At 41.2% G+C, this 19,377-nt stretch overlaps 1 protein-coding gene across 2 annotated transcripts in view; it reads left to right on the forward strand.

Annotated features, from left to right (window-relative positions):
• The window catches only part of LOC122638287 (zinc finger CCCH domain-containing protein 1-like), a 63,066-nt gene that overhangs the window by 14,601 nt on the left and 29,088 nt on the right, over positions 1 to 19,377 (forward strand). Inside the window, exon 4 of one of the 2 annotated variants that reach the window (XM_043831175.1) lies at positions 171 to 174. The exons of the other annotated variant lie outside the window; for it this stretch is intronic. The gene's annotated coding sequence lies outside the window, so the exon portion shown is untranslated. The remainder of the gene's footprint in view (positions 1 to 170; positions 175 to 19,377) is intronic. 2 annotated transcript variants of the gene reach the window in all.

Consider the following 19,377-nt stretch of genomic DNA (forward strand, 5'->3'; position numbering starts at 1 on the left):
GAAAATGAGGATAGTTCTGCAATTCCGGTAACTGGTTCTCCTCTGTCAATGGGGATTTGAAAGGTGGGGAGAGCATTAGAGAAGCACCATTTTTTATCACCCGCCCTTCATATTGGATCGCATCTGTCTGGACTGACTTCTGTTTTAGGGTTGGGGCAGGAGTTGCAGAGGGTGGTGGGATGGGGTTTGCAGGCCGGGGGAGGGTTTGGGCCAGAGGTTGCGGAAAGGGGATGGGGTGGGGTTGCAAGAGGTGTTGGGATTGCGGAGGGGAGCAGGAATAGGAATGGGAGTTGCAGAGGGGGGTGGCTCAGTTGGAATTTAGGAGATGAAAGTAACCAAGGAAGAGGAAGCCATATGAGTACAAAAACATTTAGCTTTACAAGCAGCAATGGGAAGATCAGAATCCACTGGTAAGGCAGGTGGAGCCGTATGAGTTGGAATGGGAGGAGAATCAGCATAGTTGTCAAGACGGCAAGGTGACCTAAGGCGGTGGAGGGGTGCCTAAGCGCTTAGGCGGCATTGCCTAGGCGCCCAAGTGTTGTTTTTTATTTACCCTCTTTTCTAACATTATTTAGTATGCTACAATATGTACCTTATATCATAAAAAATCGACATTAAGCCACATCAAGTCATAAAAAATCAATATTAAGCACATCAAGTCATAAAAAATCAACATTAAGTCACATCAAGTAATAAAAAATCAATATTAAGCCAAATAAAGTCATCAAAAATCAATATAGAACTAGAAGACAGCAGAACTGATGAAGCAAGCTATTTGAAGTTTGAAACAATCAAAACATACATTTGGTTTTGTAAACAGCCTTGAGAATGAATGATTGAATGATCAAAATCGATCATCCAGGCCCTTTATTTATAATAAACTGAATTACAACTAGTCAAAGTAGAAGTAGGAATGCCACCTCAGCCTAATCCTATTAGGAATTCCTATTCCCACTAGGAATGCCAAAACAGAGATCGGCTGAGGGGAAAAACCAGAAAAAAGAGAAATTAAAAAAGGATAAAACATAATATAACTAGGACTAATTACCCCTATCTGGTAAATTAGCCTATTTCAACACTCCCCCTCAAGTGGGAGCATAAATATCAACTATGCCCAACTTGACCAGAATAGGATGAAAAACCTTTCCACTTAAGCCTTTAGTGAACACATCAGCAAGCTGGTCAGCTGATTGCACAAAAGGAACACACACCAGCCCTCCTTCCAACTTTTCTTTAATAAAATGCCTGTCAACCTCCACATGCTTGGTACGATCATGCTGAACAGGGTTGTGGGCAATGCTAATAGCAGCCTTCTTGTCACAATATAACATCATGGGAAGATGAACCGGATTACCAATATCTTGTAATAAACCTTTGAGCCATAACATCTCATAAATACCTTGTGCCATAGCACGAAACTCAGCTTCAGCACTAGACCTTGCCACAATGTTCTGCTTTTTACTACGCCATGTAACAAGGTTGCCACCAACAAACGAGCAATAGCCAGAAATGGACTTTCTATCAGAGGAACCAGCCTAATCTGCATTAGTATATGCTTCAACACGAAGATAACCATTCAGAGACAAAAGAATTCCTTTTCTCGGTACTGACTTTAAATATCGAAGGATCTGGATAACAACATCCATGTGAGAGGAATGCGGATCATGCATGAACTGATTGACCATACTCACAGATACTGCTATGTCAGGTCTAGTATGAGACAGATAAATGAGCTTACCAACCAATCTTTGATAACGACCTTTGTCGACAGGAGTTCCCTCCTTTTCTTTAAGTCTGGTAGTAGCATCCATAGGTGTATAAGAAGGATGACACCCTAGCATCCCAGTCTCGGTCAATAAATCTAGGATGTACTTTCTTTGAGAAAGAAAGATGCCTTTAGAAGACCGAGCAACTTTTATCCCTAGAAAGTACTTTAGTTTTCCCAGATCCTTTATTTCAAATTCTCACCCAAGGTAAGTCTTCAACTGGGTGATTTCATGATTGTCATTCCCGGTCACCACAATATCATCCACATAAACTATGAGGAGGGTTACCTTTTCACCATTTTTCTTGATAAACAAGGTATGATCAGCATTGCTCTACTTATAACCCGTAAAGATCATTGTCTTGTGAAATCGTCCAAACCAAGCACGGGGGGACTGTTTCAGCTCATATAAAGCACGCTTCAATTTACGAACTTTCCCGCTGGTTTTATCACTAGAGAAACTTGGTGGAATGTCTATATACACTTCCTCGTCAAGTTCTCCATGGAGGAAGGCATTCTTCACATCTATTTGTTGCAACTCCCACCCCAGATTCACTACACAAGAAAGTAGCACTTTGACGGTGTTTAATTTCGCAATTGGTGCAAAAGTCTCCTGATAATCGATCCCATAAGTCTGAGTAAATCCCTTTGCAACCAAACGTGCATTGTATCGATCCATAGTGCCATCTATCTTCTGTTTCACCACAAACACCCACTTACATCCAACTGGTTTCTTTCCTGGAGGAAGAACCACAAGTTCCCATGTATCATTCTTTTTTAAGGCTTGCATTTCTTCCATCATTGCTGCTTTCCACTTTCCATCTGTAAAAGCTTCCTGCCAATTTTGGGGAATACAAACAGAAGAAAGAGAAGAGACAAATGTACGAAATGATGGAGAAAGGGAGTCATAAGAGACTACATGAGAAATGGGATGTTGGGTACAAGCTCGAATACCTTTATGATGAGCAATAGGTAAATCAGGAGAAGAAGGAGAAGATATGTTACCTGGAGATTGATCTGGTTCCAGGTCCGACAACTGTGGTGGTGCTGGTGCTGCAGTGGATGGGAGCTGCTTGTATTTGGAATGTCCCCTGTGATAGGTTTAGAGATTAGAGTCGTTAATTTTCTTCTAAAATTCCCTAATGGTTTATTGGACTGGAGTCATCTCCCCCTGAAGGGAATTGTCACCAATAGGATTTTCAGCATCTTCTAAGTTCTCCCCCTGGGGAAAATCCTGTTGGGGACCAGCAGAGGCATCGTCTAAGTGCTCCCCCTGGGGAAAATCCGGTTGGGCACCAGCAGAGGGAAGAGGGGCGGCCCGGGTCTGGGTCTGTACGGGAAGGTCAACCATCACATCTTCACTGAAAGTCTCCCCCTGAAGAGGTGTGGATTGATAATAGGACTATAGGAGAGAGTTTTATGAAAGACAACATCCATATTGGTGAAGGTACAACCTGTAGGAGGATGGTAACACTTATATCCCTTTTGGGATGGAGAGTATCCCAAAAAAACACAACGGACCCCACGGGGTTTGAGCTTGTCCGGAGATCGGGTATCACGAACATAACAAACACAGCCAAAAACTTTAGGTGGGATGACAAAGGAGGAAGAACCCTGCAGTAAAGAAGCAGGGGTGTCAGAGTCAAGGACTCGGGTAGGGAGCCTATTGATGAGATAGGCAGCAGTCAGGACAGCATCCCCCCAATATTGGGAAGGGACAGAATGGGCAAACATAAGAGCCCGAGTCACCTCAAGGAGGTGACGGTTTTTTCTTTCAGCCACACCATTTTGAGCTGGGGTATCGACACAACTGGTTTGATGGAGTATACCATGGGCAACAAGGTAGTGTTGGAACTGACCATCCATGTATTCTTTACCATTGTCACTACGCAATATCTTGAGAGTGGCAGTGTATTGGGTTTGAATCATCTTATGAAAATTTTAAAAACAAGAAAAAACTTCACTTTTATTGTGTATTAAATAGACCCATGTACTCCTAGAATAACAATTAATAAAAGAAACAAACCAACGATAGCCTTTGGGAGATGGTTTCCGGCTAGGACTCCAAACATCAGAATGAATAAGAGTAAAAGGAGGACTTCTTTTATTAGAAATGGAATAAGTAGAACGATGTTGTTTAGCCAAAACATAGGCTTCACAAAAAAATTCGTTTTTATGACATTCTTTAGCTAATGCTGGAAATAAAAGAGATAATGTTCCTAAAGGGGGGTGTCCTAGTCTGTTATGCCATTGTTGAAGTTCAGAAGAAACTAACGCGCTTTGATGTATGGGAGAATCCAAAGGTGGTGGTGAAGTAGGATTCCGGATTCCCATTATCAAGCAGGTACAATCCACCGTGCATCTTACCACATCCAATCGTCGCCTCCATTGCCAGATCCTGAAACACACAGTGAGAAGGAAAAAAAGTCACTTTACAATTTAAATCACGGGTAAGAGTGTAAGACTACTGATTGAAAAAAGATTAGTGGTAAATTTAGGAATATGTAAAACAGAGGATAAATGTAAGGAAGGAGTGCAGCTGATAGAGCCCTTCCCAGAGATAGAAGAGAGAGAGCCATCAGCCACCCCCGTACTTTATCTTTACCAAATGTAGGAGAGTAACGAGTAAAGTGGCTGGAGGCATAGTTCGAAAACTCGTTTTGTTCGGTGTTTCGGGCTCACCGAAATATTCGAAATTTCGGATATTTCGGTCGAAATTTTGTATTCTTTCTGGTATGTTTCGGTAGGTCAAGTTAAGGCTTGAAACTTCATGGAAACCCTATGTTAGGCTATATAAACACATTTAAATGTTCAAATTGCAAAAATAGTCACCCAAAATGGTGTTTTGGATTTGCACCATTGATTGGCAATGTACGGTCGAACCCTAATGTATAACTTAGTTAATTACATATACACATTGTACATTAAACAAGTAAATTGACTTGGAAGTTGGAAGCATAAAGGGAATGGCTCATAACAGTCATAACTCATAAGCCATAACTTAAGCCATAATATTAAGTACATAAGACATTAAGTCAATAACAATTAACAAGTTAACAACTTAAGAGTTAAGAAGATGATATAAAAAATGCAAAATAATAATATCCCCAATAGTCCAATACAAGTCAAGTGACTTAAATGTTCACAAATTTGCTAATAATAACTACTCCGCCGTCCAGGATCAACTCCACTCATAGTCCGATGGAGCCGACGTGTATTGCTCTCCGACTGTAGGATAAATGTATGCCACATCATAGTCTGGGAGAAGAAACGAGAGTAGTCATCCACAGTGGCCATGAAAACTGCATCATCAACATGCTGAAGGTAACCTATCTTAGGATATAGGTCACCAAACTGTGAAGAAGTACTACCCACTGATCCACTATGATATGAGTCATATGACGGCTCTGGGAGCATGTACGGGTACGGGTTGTACGGCTTATGGGTTGGGTAGGAAAAGATGTCATCCACAAAAGACGATCCACTATGTCCCTGTGAGTGGGAGTCATACTCAAAACTGGGAATGGATGGAGAAGATATAGGCTCCCGCCCCCAAGGGTACTGCCCAGCCTGCCCTGCGCCATATGGATGTGAATGAGATGAACTATACTTTGACTGTGCTGAAGATGAACTGCTCTCTATGTGAAAAAGATGGGGCACGGAAATGCCCACTCGATCTGCTGTCTCTATCGCCAATACTCAGTCCACCAATAGAGCCAGATAGGGTATCAATGTCTATAAGCTCAGCCTGCCTACTAGTACCACTACCACGGCCACCAGGACGGGATTGGCCACGATGCTTTCTCGAGTAGGTCGAGGTGGACGGTGTGGTCCGTGTGGCCGGTGTGGGGGCATAGATTGCCTCTTGCTGCTCTTCTACCACATACGGGACTCGAGTTCCCTCATATGCTTGACCACCATCACCATCATCATCACGTCCATCATTACCTCCATCATCACCTCCATCATCACCATCTCCACCATCACCATCTCCACCACCACCGCCACCACCGCCACCAGAGGACACTGACCAATCTTCTTCCTCATCAACATTGCCACCGGTAGGTTGGAACGGTATGGGTGACGTGTCCCGTGCGTGTACCTCACCCTCTGCAGCCATAAAGTCATTCACATCAGCTTCTATATGTTCGGCTATTATGGGGTCAGGTCTACCTTCAGGCTGATCTAACACTGGCTCACTCTATCCCTCACCCAATCCACAATAGGATCTTCATCATCTAACTCCACCTGGAATATGTCGGCGAGATCGATATTTTCCCCGATACCCTCTTGTCCCATGCGTATGTGTTGCATCTTCAAACTCAAATTGTAATGCACATACACCAAGTTAGATAGACGTTCAGAACCCAATCTATTTGTCATCTTGGAGTGGATGAGAGAAAATGTACTCCAATTCCGTTCATAGCCAGATGTTGAACATGTCTGGGAGAGAACCTTGATTGCTATTTTTCTTAAATTGTCTACCGAACCCCCATACAATACTCACCATTCAGCTGCATTACAACAAAAGAGATATGTCATCTTCATTTCAAAAGTTTCAATACATACATAATTTAAAGAATAAGATATTGAATTGAGTAATGACTAATGAGTACCGGCATCATCGCGTGTCCGGCCTTGCTTTGCAGCATCGGTTCCAAAACCTCCCAATGCATCCCAAAAAGTCTTCAACTATAATCATTTGGAAAATATTTACAATTAGTAATGACTCATTACTATTTAGTATTGAATTGAGTAATTCCAAATGAATTATAACTTATAAGACTCACCTCATTGTTGCATATAGCTTGTAATTTACTATTCGGCTCCAACTTGGCAACTACTTCTTTTACTACGTCAATAAGACTACTATTTAACCCACGCCTATGACTGTATTGGTACTTGGGATTTAAATAATATGCTGAAATTGACATTACATATTGACTAGTTAGTAATATATCTTTCAAATTAACTTTAAAAGATGTAATCGCATAAAAAACAAACTACACTCACCGGCCTTATGCAGTGGATGCATAAGTTGATTTTCGCAGCGCTCCTTGATAATTTTGAGAAAGTGTTTGCTACCTCGTGAATTTGCATTGTAAACTCCTTCATTCATCAAGTCTATGACAACATATAGATGTGGCATGGTTGGTCCCTTGAGAGCAGAATCAACTATATGCAAAACCTTGACCATTGGGTCCAGAAGTTGTACCACTTTATGCAACTTTGACCAAAAGTCATCTGATGAAATGGTAGCTTGTGCTTCCCTACTACCATGGGTATTGGACCCATTCCAGTTGAACCAGTCTTCAGAGGCAAATATAGATCTAAGTCCGGACTTCTTGGTCTCTATACTCTTGAGTGCAATGTAGTTGGTGGCGAATCTAGTTATGCATGGCCTCACTAAGTCAACCCCACACTTCTCCCTCAAAAGGTTCAATGCAAACCCATGGTTGTAGACAAAGTTGGTCATTTGCCTTGCCTTTTCTACAACATGTTGTACCAATTTGATCTTTCCCATGTCCTTCAACATGAGGTCTATACAATGGGCAACACATGGAGTCCAAAACAACCGGTACTTACTGTTTTGCATCAACTTCTCACCGACACTTTTGTAGTTGCTTCCGTTGTCCGTTACAATTTGGACAACGTTCCCCACTCCTACATCTTCTACCACTTCCTTCAACAATTTATAGATATACTTTGCATCCTTTTTCTCCTTGGATGCATCAACAGACTTTAGAAAAATTGTCCTTCCATCACAATACACCGTAAAGTTGATGATGGACTTTCTTGTAGGACCAGTCTAACCATCACACATTATGGTCACCCCATAGCTCTCCCACATCCCCCTCATTTCATTGATGTAGTCTTCAAGCTCTCTCTTCTGCTGGGGCAAATACACATTCATAATCTCATGTGGGGTGGGCCCCTTATACCCTGGGCCAGCCTTAGCAATGGAATCTATTATAGTCTGATAAAAGGGGCCTTGTGCTATGTTTGCTGGGATGGTATTGTATAACATCCACTTAGCTATAGATTCCTTCACCATCCCCTTCAGATTTTTCCATGTTCCCTTGATTTTTGGTTGTTTGTTGCCTTTCTTTCTATAAACACCAGGTGCTTGGTGAAGTGCTGGGTCATCTCGTGGTGGTGGAGGCGGATTTGCCCTCGTACTCTGTGATCTCCTAAAGGGATTAGGCAACCCACTTGCTCTAGATGCACCTACTCCTCCACTACCACTAGTACCAGCTCTAGAGGTACCAGCTCCTCCACTACCACCTACTCTCTGTCTCTCCTGATCCTCATGATAATTGGCTCTGCTCATCATCTGTGCTCGTCTCCAATCCCTAGCCTCTCGCTCAGTCTCTATATCATTAGGAACATAGACAGGATCATCACTGTCATCATCATCATCACCATGATGAACATCATCATGATAGCCTCCCGCTGTACACCTCACTGCTTCCTCAAGTTCTATTCTTGCCTTCTCCCTCTGAGCCTTCCTCTTACTCCCTCCCTTCATGTACTCAATGACATCCCTAGATATCTCAACAGGGACCATATGACATGCGACCGCTTCAGGAGAATTCCCAGCTAGATGTTGTTTGAGTCTAGTGGCACCACCTCCCAAAAACTGCATGTGACAATAGTTACATTGGGATTTTCTTTTATCCTCATCAATTGGAGTGCTGTGCAACCATGCAATATCACCCTTAGTGTGCCCGGGTGTTCTCTCCTCCCCCTGGGTCCGGGCCGGCTGCCTCTGCCCCTCTTGCCTCTTGCTCTGTCGTTTTCCACGGTCCGCCATAATCGGACTAGTTTACTGTTGCATGAATAAAAGACAATTCATTAATCACTGAAGCACATCAATTCTTTTAGTTTAACTGTTTAAGAGCACTAACACAAGTATATAACTATTTAGTATTTTTCCCCTAACCCTCATATTTTTCTCATACTTAAAAACAAATTTTTAAAATATTTTTCAAATAAATATTGGCCTAGCACAACAAAACCGAAATTATATGCAAATGGGCAGCAATAAAACAACATGTAGAATATACTTATAGCTATTTTGTATTTTTCCCCTAACCTTCATATTTTTCTCATATTTAAAAATAAAATTTTTAAATATTTTTCAAATAATTATTGACCTAGCACAACAAAATCGAAAAGATATGTAAATGGGCAGCAATTAAAAAGTATGTACAATTTATTTTTATATTTTTCAGTAATTTTAAAACAAAAACCTCATATTTTTTCTTATTTTTTGCTATTTTTTTGAAAATTTTAAATATTTTTCGAAAAATAAAATAATTAATTATTGGCAGAAAAATATTTTCGACACCGTGAGGCCGTTGATCGGCCAATGGTGTCTAACATATATTTAATTGATCACCATACAATATACATAACCCCTATTATTTTTTTATTTTTGTTGTAAAAAAATCAAAATTTTGAAGCAGAAAAATAAAAAAATAATATATATACCAAAAAACAATTTCGACACCGTGAAGTTGTAGATCGGCTTCCAGTGTCTAACATATATTAATTTCATCACAAACAAACATATTGATCATGCATTTCCCTAAAGAAAACAAATTTTGAGAATATAGTTTTACCTGGAATAGTGGAAAGGCTTCATAGATGTGCTAAGAAGTTTGAATCTTGTGTTCTCCAAGTGGTTCAGGCGTAGATGCGGCAAAGATTCGAATGAGAAGTGAAAGAATGAAGAAGAAATGAGTAAAAAGCCAAAAACCACAAAATTTCAGAGCTCTTGTGTAGTCTCAGTCAAAATTTCGACCGAGACTGACGTGTTCTGGTAATTTATATGAAGTGGTTTTGAGGAATATTTCAATATCTCGCGAGATATAGAATTTATCTCAAGATATCGCGAAATGCTTGAAATCTCGCTCGAGATTTTGTATTTTTTTTATTCGAACTCATGTTTCGTCTCGACCACCTCGAGATTTTCGAAATTTCCGAAATCTCGATCGAGATTTTGCGAGTTTTAGTACATTGGCTGGAGGATCCAGTCATATGATCAGTGGCACCGGAGTCTATGATCCAGGGAGAGGAGACTACCAATGCACAATGACCAACAAAAGAAATACTTGAGTGGGCTAAATGTGAACCTGGAGGACTGGAAGAATTGGTAGGTGGTGTTGTAGTAGAAGCGCGGAAGCTTTGTAACATACGTCGGAAAGCAAGTTCATCCTTGGATAGTCCGAGTGCAAGCGTCCTGGCTGGAGAGGTTCATGCGACCTACGCCATGGCGTCCCTCTTTGATTTCTTCTTCTTGTCTCTCTTTCCCTCTTGATTTCTTCTTCCTATCTTCGATTTCTTCTTCCCTCTTCGATTTCTTCTTTCCCTCTTCAATTTCTTTCGATTTCTTCTTTCCCTCTTCAATTTCTTCTTCGATTTCTTCTTCATGTCTTCTTTCCCTCTTCGATTTCTTCTTCCTGTCTTCTTTCCCTCTTCGATTTCTTTCGATTTCTTCTTTCCCTCTTCGATTTCTTCTTCGATTTCTGATTTTTCTTCTTAAAACTTGAGAAATAATAGAGAAAAAATAAAATATGGCTCGAGTATACATCTATTAACACATTAAAAATAGAGAAAATAAAAAATAAAACATGGTCGACATGCTCGCCATAGCAACGCCATGGCGGGCGACATGTCGATATATCGACGTGACACCCCTCCACCGACTTGGATCGCCGTGACGCCATGACAACTATGGTCCAGTGTTAGTAGGAGGAGCAGGAGTGACAGCCTCAGTATGATTAGCTTTGTTTTTCGATTTTCGAGCAGCACGTTTAGCATCAAAGTCGGTTGGTTTGCCATGTATCTTCCAACAGGTGGCCTTAGTGTGCCACAACTTGCCACAATGCTCGCATTTAACTGCTGTTTTCTCAGATTTAGAAGTATCAGCCACCGAAGGAGTAGAACCAGCCCCAGTGTGCAAGGCTGATCAATCAGGAAGTGTAGTGTTAAGCATAGTAGTTCTTCGGCGATCTTCACTATTAACCAAGCCATAGGACTGTTCCAGTGTAGGGAAAGGATCTTTGCCTAGAATCTGAACTCTAATTGGGTCGTATTCCACATTAAGGCCAGCCAAAAAGTCATAAACCCTAATTTTATCGACATGCTTTCTGTAGGCAGCAATGTCAGTGGCATTAGTGGGCTGATTATCAGAGTAATGATCAATTTCTTGCCAACACTTGCGAAGTTCAGCATAGTATTGAGGGATGGATAAATCATTCTGCTTGGTGTCATGGATTTTTTTCCTTAATTCATAGACCTGAGCATCATTCCCTACCTGTGAATAGGTGTCTCTGGCAGCCTTCCATATCTGGGCAGCAGTGTCTAGGAGAAGATAGCCCGGTGCAATTGAAGGATGCATAGAATGAATAAGATATGACATGACCATGGAGTCAGTAGATAACCATTTAGTTTGGGCAGCTCCTTCTTCAGTAGGGATAGGAGTAGTGCCTGTAAGGTGTCCTGTGCAGCCACTGCCAGCAATGGTAAGGTAAGTGGATCTGGACCACATTAAATAATTGGTCCCATCTAGTTTGGTGGGAGAAGCAAAAGGAAGATACTCTGGTCGAGAAGATCCATCAGAGTCAGCTGAAGTGATGTCAGACATGATGTAAGTGTAGAAGATACGGGTTTTAAGATTCCCACAAATTTAGCTGTAAAAAATAGCTCAAACTAGGATCGAATTCTCTGCAGGTGGTAGGGAATAAGTCTTCAAAAAATCAGAACCTTCTGATGATGGAATAAGAAACCCTAAATTTGAAAAATTTAGGAAAAGCTGAATGCAAATCAATTGCAGGTTTGAATCTGATGTAGTTGGATCCAAATCTGCAATCTGAAAGTAAAGGAGGTGTAGATCAACAGGGGCAGGGATCAATCTCCAAAAAAACACAGAAATCAGCTTGAGAAGGAAGCAGCTCGATCTGTTGGAGGAAACCTGCGGCAGATCTGATCACACCCAAGGTAGTATAGTCTTTAGTGAGGTGTCATTGAGGGCAGCAGCTAAATCTTCATTGGATCACCTCAAAGTTGCTGCCCTGAGTGAGATAGAGAGTCCGAGAGAGGTGGAGATGCAGAAAACCAGAGGCCGAGAGAGTTTAGAGAGAGAAAACCAGAAAAAATCTTGGGGCTGCTCTTTAGATCAGAGGAGGCTTTGATACCATGTAAACAGCCTTGAGAATGAATGCTTGAATGATCAAAATCGATCATCCAGGCCCTTTATTTATAATAAACTGAATTACAACTAGTCAAAGTAGAAGTAGGAATGCCACCTCAGCCTAATCCTATTAGGAATTCCTATTCCCACTAGGAATGCCAAAACAGAGATCGGCTGAGGGGAAAAACCAGAAAAAAAGAGAAAATAAAAAAGGATAAAACATAATACAACTAGGACTAATTACCCCTATTGGGTAAATTAGCCTTTTTCAACAGGTTTATACTATTCTTAGAAAATATGATCTTATCAATAAGTAATTAAGCTGCTCTCGATTTAGAGAAATGTCCTTGTTCTCTAAGAAGTTTGACTGATCAAATGATTTTATTTTTACATGTGACTTTTTGTATTAGGTAGAACACAAAACCAGCTTTCCAACAAATCCAAGATTGCTTAAATCTGATTTATATTGAAGGAGTTATGTTCCGATCAAACCTTATTTTGTGTGCGCGAATGCTGTCAAAATCGCTTTGAATGAAAATATTTTTTAAAATATCAAAACAAATGAATATTTAACCGCACTTTGGGTTTTTAGCAATGTTTTATTTATATTGAGATTTATGGAATTTTTAGATTTAAGAAAAAACTCAGCATTAGAAAGTTGAAAATTTCACCTACTGCTAAAAATCCAGTTTTTGTTCTTGAACTGGGGGTTTGACTTTTTTTCATTTTTTCATTTGATTTTTTAACTATTTTTATTGGATTCAAATACAGGGGTATTTGCTTATTTATGAATGATATCTTAAGTAAATGTAGATATTTGGCATAAATAAGTGCCAGAACCTGGTCCGATACCAATTAGTCCAGCGTAAGGCGGCGACAATCGCCTAGGCCCCTAGAGATCCGCCTGGATGCCGCCGCCGCCTTGACAACCATGAGAATCAGGAACCACAGAGTAGAAGCTGATGGGATGACAGGTGGAGCAGGGGTCGAACTAGTAGGAGGCACAGTCCTCTCGCGTTGTTGATACACCTGCAGGGGTTTACTAGGAGGAACATCAAAAGGAATGAGTTCAGGAAGTGGAGTAGGATTTGGTGAACCTGCAGAATAAGATAGTACACAAGGAGAGAAGTAGGATGTATTCTCGAAAAAAGTTACATCAACACTAACGTATTGTTTATGTGAAATAGGATCGTAGCATTTATAGCCCTTTTGAGTTCGAGAATAGCAAAGACAAACACATTTAACAGCTCGAGGAGAGTTTATCAATATGAGGATATAAAATTTGAACAAAACAAACACAACCAAATACGCATGGACGTAAGGAGAAAAGAGAACTAGTTGGATAAATTACAGAGAAGAGGGATTTGTTATCCAACACACAAGAAGGCATGACTAATGAGAAAACAAGCAGCAAGAATAGCATCACACCAGTAATGTCCCTTTTCGTTTGTCTCGAGAAAGATATCGATCAATTCCGATTCTTTCTTTTTCTATTGATTCTTAGGTACATACGTGTGGATCACAACAGATCGAGTAACTTCTAATAAATGTTGATTCTTATGTTTAGCCACCCCATTTTGTTGAGGGGCATATGAACAACTAGTGTGATGAGTCATACCATTAGCTAAAAAAACTGAGAAATATCATTTTGAACATACTCAAGGGCATTATCAGATCTAAAAATTTTAATAGATGTATCAAATTGAGTCTTTATTTCAAGGTAAACTTTTAAAAATAGTAAGAAAGTCGGACCAATCTTTTAACAAGTAAACCCATGTTGATCGGGAGTAATCATCCACAAGTGACAAAGTAATAAAAATCAAATCTATTTCGGGCTCGATTGTTAGAGTTGTTAGAATATTTTGTATAAGGGTAATTCTGTCATTGTCTTATTATAAGACATGACTAAGTTGTATTTTTGCATTTATTTTCTTATTTCCCTTTACCTCCCTAGGGAGGTCTGTGTAATTCATAAGAGTTAATTAATAAAGCTAATATGTGTGTTGAGAATCATTCAACACACATAACCTATTCTCTCAATCTTTCTTCTTCTTCTTCCTCTCTTCTCTTCTCTCCTTCTTGTCCTTCTTGTTTGCTGTAAATCTCTTCTCTCTTACTAGAATCGATCCATCTTCAAGTTCTAACTTGGTACTAGAGCTGAGTCGTGTGGTTTGAGAGTCGGCTAAGCTCAGTTTTGTTGTTTTCCACCTCTCTTCGGAACCTTAAAAGGATAGAGGGTTCCACTAGGGGCTGTACAATGTGATGTATTACATGCCTTGGAGTTCCATTTTTTGAACCAACAAACAATGGAGGGACTATAGACGCTGTTGAAGAAGATTGAAGCTATAGCAGCTGCACCCAAAGTTACCGCCAGCCTCTACAACATTTTTTTTTCCGTTTCTTCCTCATCTCTCCACCTTTTGGGGTGAGGTTTGATGCTTTTGGATCCCCTACGGGTATCCTTTCACCCCCCCCGACACTCGGTTGAAGAGAGGAGCAGTTTGAGGAGTACAGCTCAACTCTTTGCTGCTCCAAAGGTACCGCTAGCTCTGTTTCTGCTCCGTGTTTGATCTTTTTTTGGAAGCCGATGCATTGGATGGTTATTAGTTGATGAGAATGGAAGATTTGCATCTTGTTACACTTGTTGGGTGTTATAAACTGAAGTTCTTTGGGTGTTAGAAGGATTTGGTTTGTGCTATGCAAGTTTTTGCTCTCTGTATGCCTGCTGTTTTTTAGGCTTTGCCCCTGCCTAGATGATTTGGTTGATTTGGAACCATTTGTGTACTGGTTTGCCTCCTTTGTTTGGGTTGAGGTTACTCCCCATTTGGGCAGAACACTATATTGACTGTTGAAGTGTCAGCCTTTTTTGTCTACTATGTCTGGGAATGATTCTGAGGTCAATGGACCAACTATAGCTAGCAACGTGAGTAATGGTTTCCTAACCATGGCTTCCTTTGACAACCCCAACACCCAAATCTTTGTTGTGAAGTTGGACAATACCAACTACTTGGACTGGTCTCGTTCTGTGAAGATGTCCCTGCGCGGTAGGGGAAAGTTGGGGTATATTACTGGCTCTAATAAGGAGCTTGCCATTACTGATCCAGGGTATCTGAAGTGGGAGACTGAGAATTCCACAGTTATGACATGGTTGGTCTTCTCCATGAAGCCTGAGATTAGTAGGAGGTTTATGGACAAGAAAACTACAAAGGATATGTGGGATAGTATCACCAGGACCTTTGATCGAGTTGGTGGCTATACAAAGGTGTACTAAATCCACCAATCATCAATATGAAACAGGATGATAGAAGCATCTCTGACTACTACAACATAGTTATTAGTCTGTGGTAGGAATATGATCAATATAGGTACCTTCGACTGCCCAACTCTGAAGATGAAGTCAAGGTCTACAAGAACCAGGAAGTCGAAAGGATCTTCTCTCTACTTGGTGGGCTCAATCCAGAGTATGAGCCTATCCGTCTGTAGATCTTAGGGAGGTCTCCCTTTCCATCCTTGGATGAAGTGTGTAGTTACTTGCAAAGTGAGGTAACCAGGAGAACCACCATGGATACGGCACCATCAATGGTGTAATTTGCTTTTGTTTCTAGTTCTCACCTAGAATAGAAAAGTGGGGGGAAAGGGCCAAGGGCCAACTCGTGGAGACTGCCAATAACCCTCTTTGTCTCCAAATCTTGAAAAAGACAATAGGAAGGAAAGAAAATGACAACAATTTAAGGATTTGGTTAGATGATTCTCACTAACAATAGGTTAATAGTCAAAATTGGGACATGAAGAATAGACTAGCCTCCCGAGATGAAATTATGATTCCTAAGGTGTAAGGTTGTGATGGTTCATTACCCTTGTAAGGGTAATGTGAGGAACATTCTATTTCTCTCGAGTCTATTCTTCTTGTCCCCGATTTTGCTATTAACCTAATAGTGAGTCATCTAAGGAATCTTTAAATTGTTGTGTCATTTTCTTTCCTTCCTATTGTCTTTTTCAATTGGAGACAAAGAGGGTTATTCGGAGGCTCAGAAAGGAGGACTCTATCTTCTTGAACCACGATTACCTGGTTCATCTACTGCTGCCGCTTATGTTTGTGGTCGGAGTGATCGTAGTACCTTGGAGTCTGTAATGCTTTGGCATCAACATTTGGGTCATCCCTCTTTTGTTGTTATGAGGAGACAATTACCCCATTTGTTTACTTCTTTTCCTTCTTCTGTTTTTCAGTGTGAATAATGTATTTTTGCTAAACATTGTCGAACAGCTTATCCTTATCATGGTCATAGATCTAATGTATCTTTTTCTCTGATTCATTTTGATGTTTGGGGGCCTTCTCCCACTACTTCCTTGTCTGGATTTCGTTACTTTGTTTCGTTTGTTGATGACTATTCTAGGTCCACTTGGACTCTTTTTGTCACACCCCAACCCCCACCCTAGGGTTTTAGTATGACTAGGATGCTTGCCAACATCCTAAACTACCGCCAAGATCTCGATGCAGTGGCTCGAATCACAGTCAACTCAATAGAACTCATATGTACATTAGAGTGCGGGAAGAAATACATTTACAATAAAAACAAAGGTAGATGCAAAAGTACGGAAGCGTTTACAATAATAAAAGAGTTCAAAAGTCTAAGTGATAGACAATTACTATATTACATCCTTTCTCAAGAGGTTAACTAAAATTAAGAACAACAATAATATTAAAGAGTTTATACCATACAAATAAGGAAACTTAAAAGGAACAAAAGAAATAAGTGTCTCCATCCAAGTGCCTCATTGACACAGTCATCAACATCTAATCAACATCATAGATCGAAGTCACCGACTGCACGTCAGCAACACCGAGCAAAACATATCCAAGAGAAAGAGCCACAAAGATTTCCACCAAAACATCACCTGCAACGCATCTAAAAAGGTTGCGCAAAGAGGGTTAAGCTCCACTGAGCCCAGTGAGGGGATGGGGAACACACAAGCAATAACATATAGTCCATGATGCATGAAATCATTAACCAATTAACCACCTAGCAGGCACGTCTAAGTCACTAGGTACTTGCTACTGCAACAACTCGGGTAACATCGCGGATCACTTATCTTATCACCGAAATGTGACCTCAATTGTTACAATGGGGCTTGCGCCGGTAGAAGCCACTCGCCACCCGGAGGCAAACCCCGATAACCAATGGTCATCCCTGACCTGGCCTCGAATCACTCCTAGGCACACAGGGAGCCTTGATTACCCAACACCTAAACCCCTGTTGGTAAGGGTCGTAGCAAGGGGAACATAACCTTAACCATATTATATGAACTATCGGGTCGAGAGGTATTCCGGGTGCATCAATGTCCCATACCATCTAGTACCTGGGTACTAGCACGACATGGTGCATGACAAACCATATAATAGCACTAACCGTATGATGCAATATGTTACTATCGTATCGAGAGGTATTCCGGGTGCATTAACGTCCCATACCATTTATCACCCAGGTACCAGCACGACACGGCGCATGACAGACCAATTATAAACATGATGAAGACATTAACAAGCCACATTCATAATGCATACATTCGCAATTTCCACAAACATGGTTATAATAATGCAAGAATGAGTATGCATGAGAAATGGCACACAAACATAACATAATGCAAAACACTCCCAAATTAAATCAAATCCACACCCACTCACCTATTAGTTCGCGATTCGATTACTAGGGTTTCTCGTCGATCAACGTATGATAAGCCTCATCGTAAGAGTAATGTTGCCTAAAGAAGCGTGACAAAGCAAGTTAGGTAAGGTAGGAGGGTCCCAAAGGGTCTCCAAAGGTTAAGTCTTAAGGAAGGATAACAGAGTCTAGGTGGACTCTTGAGTGGAGGCACAATGCCTGGGTCCAACCGGGGCAAAATGCTAAAAAAACCAGGACTGGACTCTTGGGTGGATTCTGGTCTGAGTCCACCACGGGGTCCACCCGAAAACAGAATAGGTGTGGACTCATATTGCAGATTCTAGCCTGAGTCCACCTTTGGGTCCACCTGCAAACAGAGAAGGGGTGGACTCATATTGCGGTTTCTGGCCTGGGTCCATTACTCGGTTCACCTCTCTGCTGAATCCAAAATTCCTAAGGTTTGAGCTCCCCAACTCGATTTCACTCGGGTTTTAGTCCGCGAGGACTTAGGGAAGGAGTCTTTAAACCACCAAGGGTCATAATACCCTACCCCAATCAAGGGGTTGTTGGGTTCAAAGAGTAAATTATTTCAAATGATCCAAATCTAGGGTTTCTCCATCAAGAACCCTAGATCCAAGAAATAGATTCCAATATAAGGTAAAGAGAGGTCTTGGAGGTGAGCTTCAAGCCCCCAATAAGGTAAAATACCTAAACCATAAACATCTTTGGGTTCCACGTTCCTAGGTTAAAACCCCCAACCTCAACGGTTCTTCCCTAAACCCAAAAGAAATAAAGAAGATAGAGGGAGAGAGGCTGTTCAAGAACTCACCTAAATCGAGTGGCCAGATGTTATAAAGGCTGAGCTCCACGGCCTAAATCTTCTTCCAATCTCCCTCCTTGCTTTCCTTCTCTTCTTTCTTCTTTCCCTTCTTTTGCTTCCACGGCTCTAGGTAGGTTGCTGAAGTTATGACCATTTAATTGGTCATGACTTCTATTTTTAGAAGGGTTTAAATGAAGGATTGTTTGGTTTGGCCTCTAAAACCCATTTTTGAGTTTAAGTTGGGTCTTTAGGGCCTACTTTTAAGGCCCAACACAAATAGAACAGAAGAAGGTGGGGTCCACCATGTCCAGGGACACCACGATAAAATTTAAGACATGAGACAAGTGGGTCCCACAAGACTTTACCCAAAATTAAGTCTTACAACAGTGGTGGATTCACCCCTGTGAGTCCGGTCCAGGGTCCAGCCCTGCTGTAAAAGGGTAAACCAAGGGCTATAATCCCCGGGCTTTGGCCCACCTTTCTAGGGTTACAAAGGGAGCACGTACACATGATATTTAAGGATTAAATGCTTACCTTCAAGCGGTAACATCGCCCATCAGATCGAAATTCCACCCTTTTATTCCAGTTATCCCCTTGACTGCCACGGCCCAAGGGCACAGGTGTTGACCGTTGACAGCGTCGCAACATTTACCAATGAAAGTCCAACTTGGCCCAGAGAATTAGGGTGTAGTTTGGGTACGGGTATAACATTCCCCCAACTTTACAAGAAATTTCGTCCCCGAAATTTGGCGTACCTTGTAACTCGAAAAGAGAGGGGTACTTCGTCCGCAAATGTACATGACGAGTCATAAAAGGTGGGGGGACAATAGGAGAACAAGTTGGCCCCATAAAATGGGCGAAAACACAGGTGTTGGCCTAATCAGATTCTTGATCGAATCTTCCTGGGAGATGATCCGATTGAAGATCCGACGGA

Source organism: Telopea speciosissima, chromosome 8, assembly GCF_018873765.1.
Source record: "Telopea speciosissima isolate NSW1024214 ecotype Mountain lineage chromosome 8, Tspe_v1, whole genome shotgun sequence".
Classification (NCBI taxonomy): domain Eukaryota; kingdom Viridiplantae; phylum Streptophyta; class Magnoliopsida; order Proteales; family Proteaceae; genus Telopea; species Telopea speciosissima.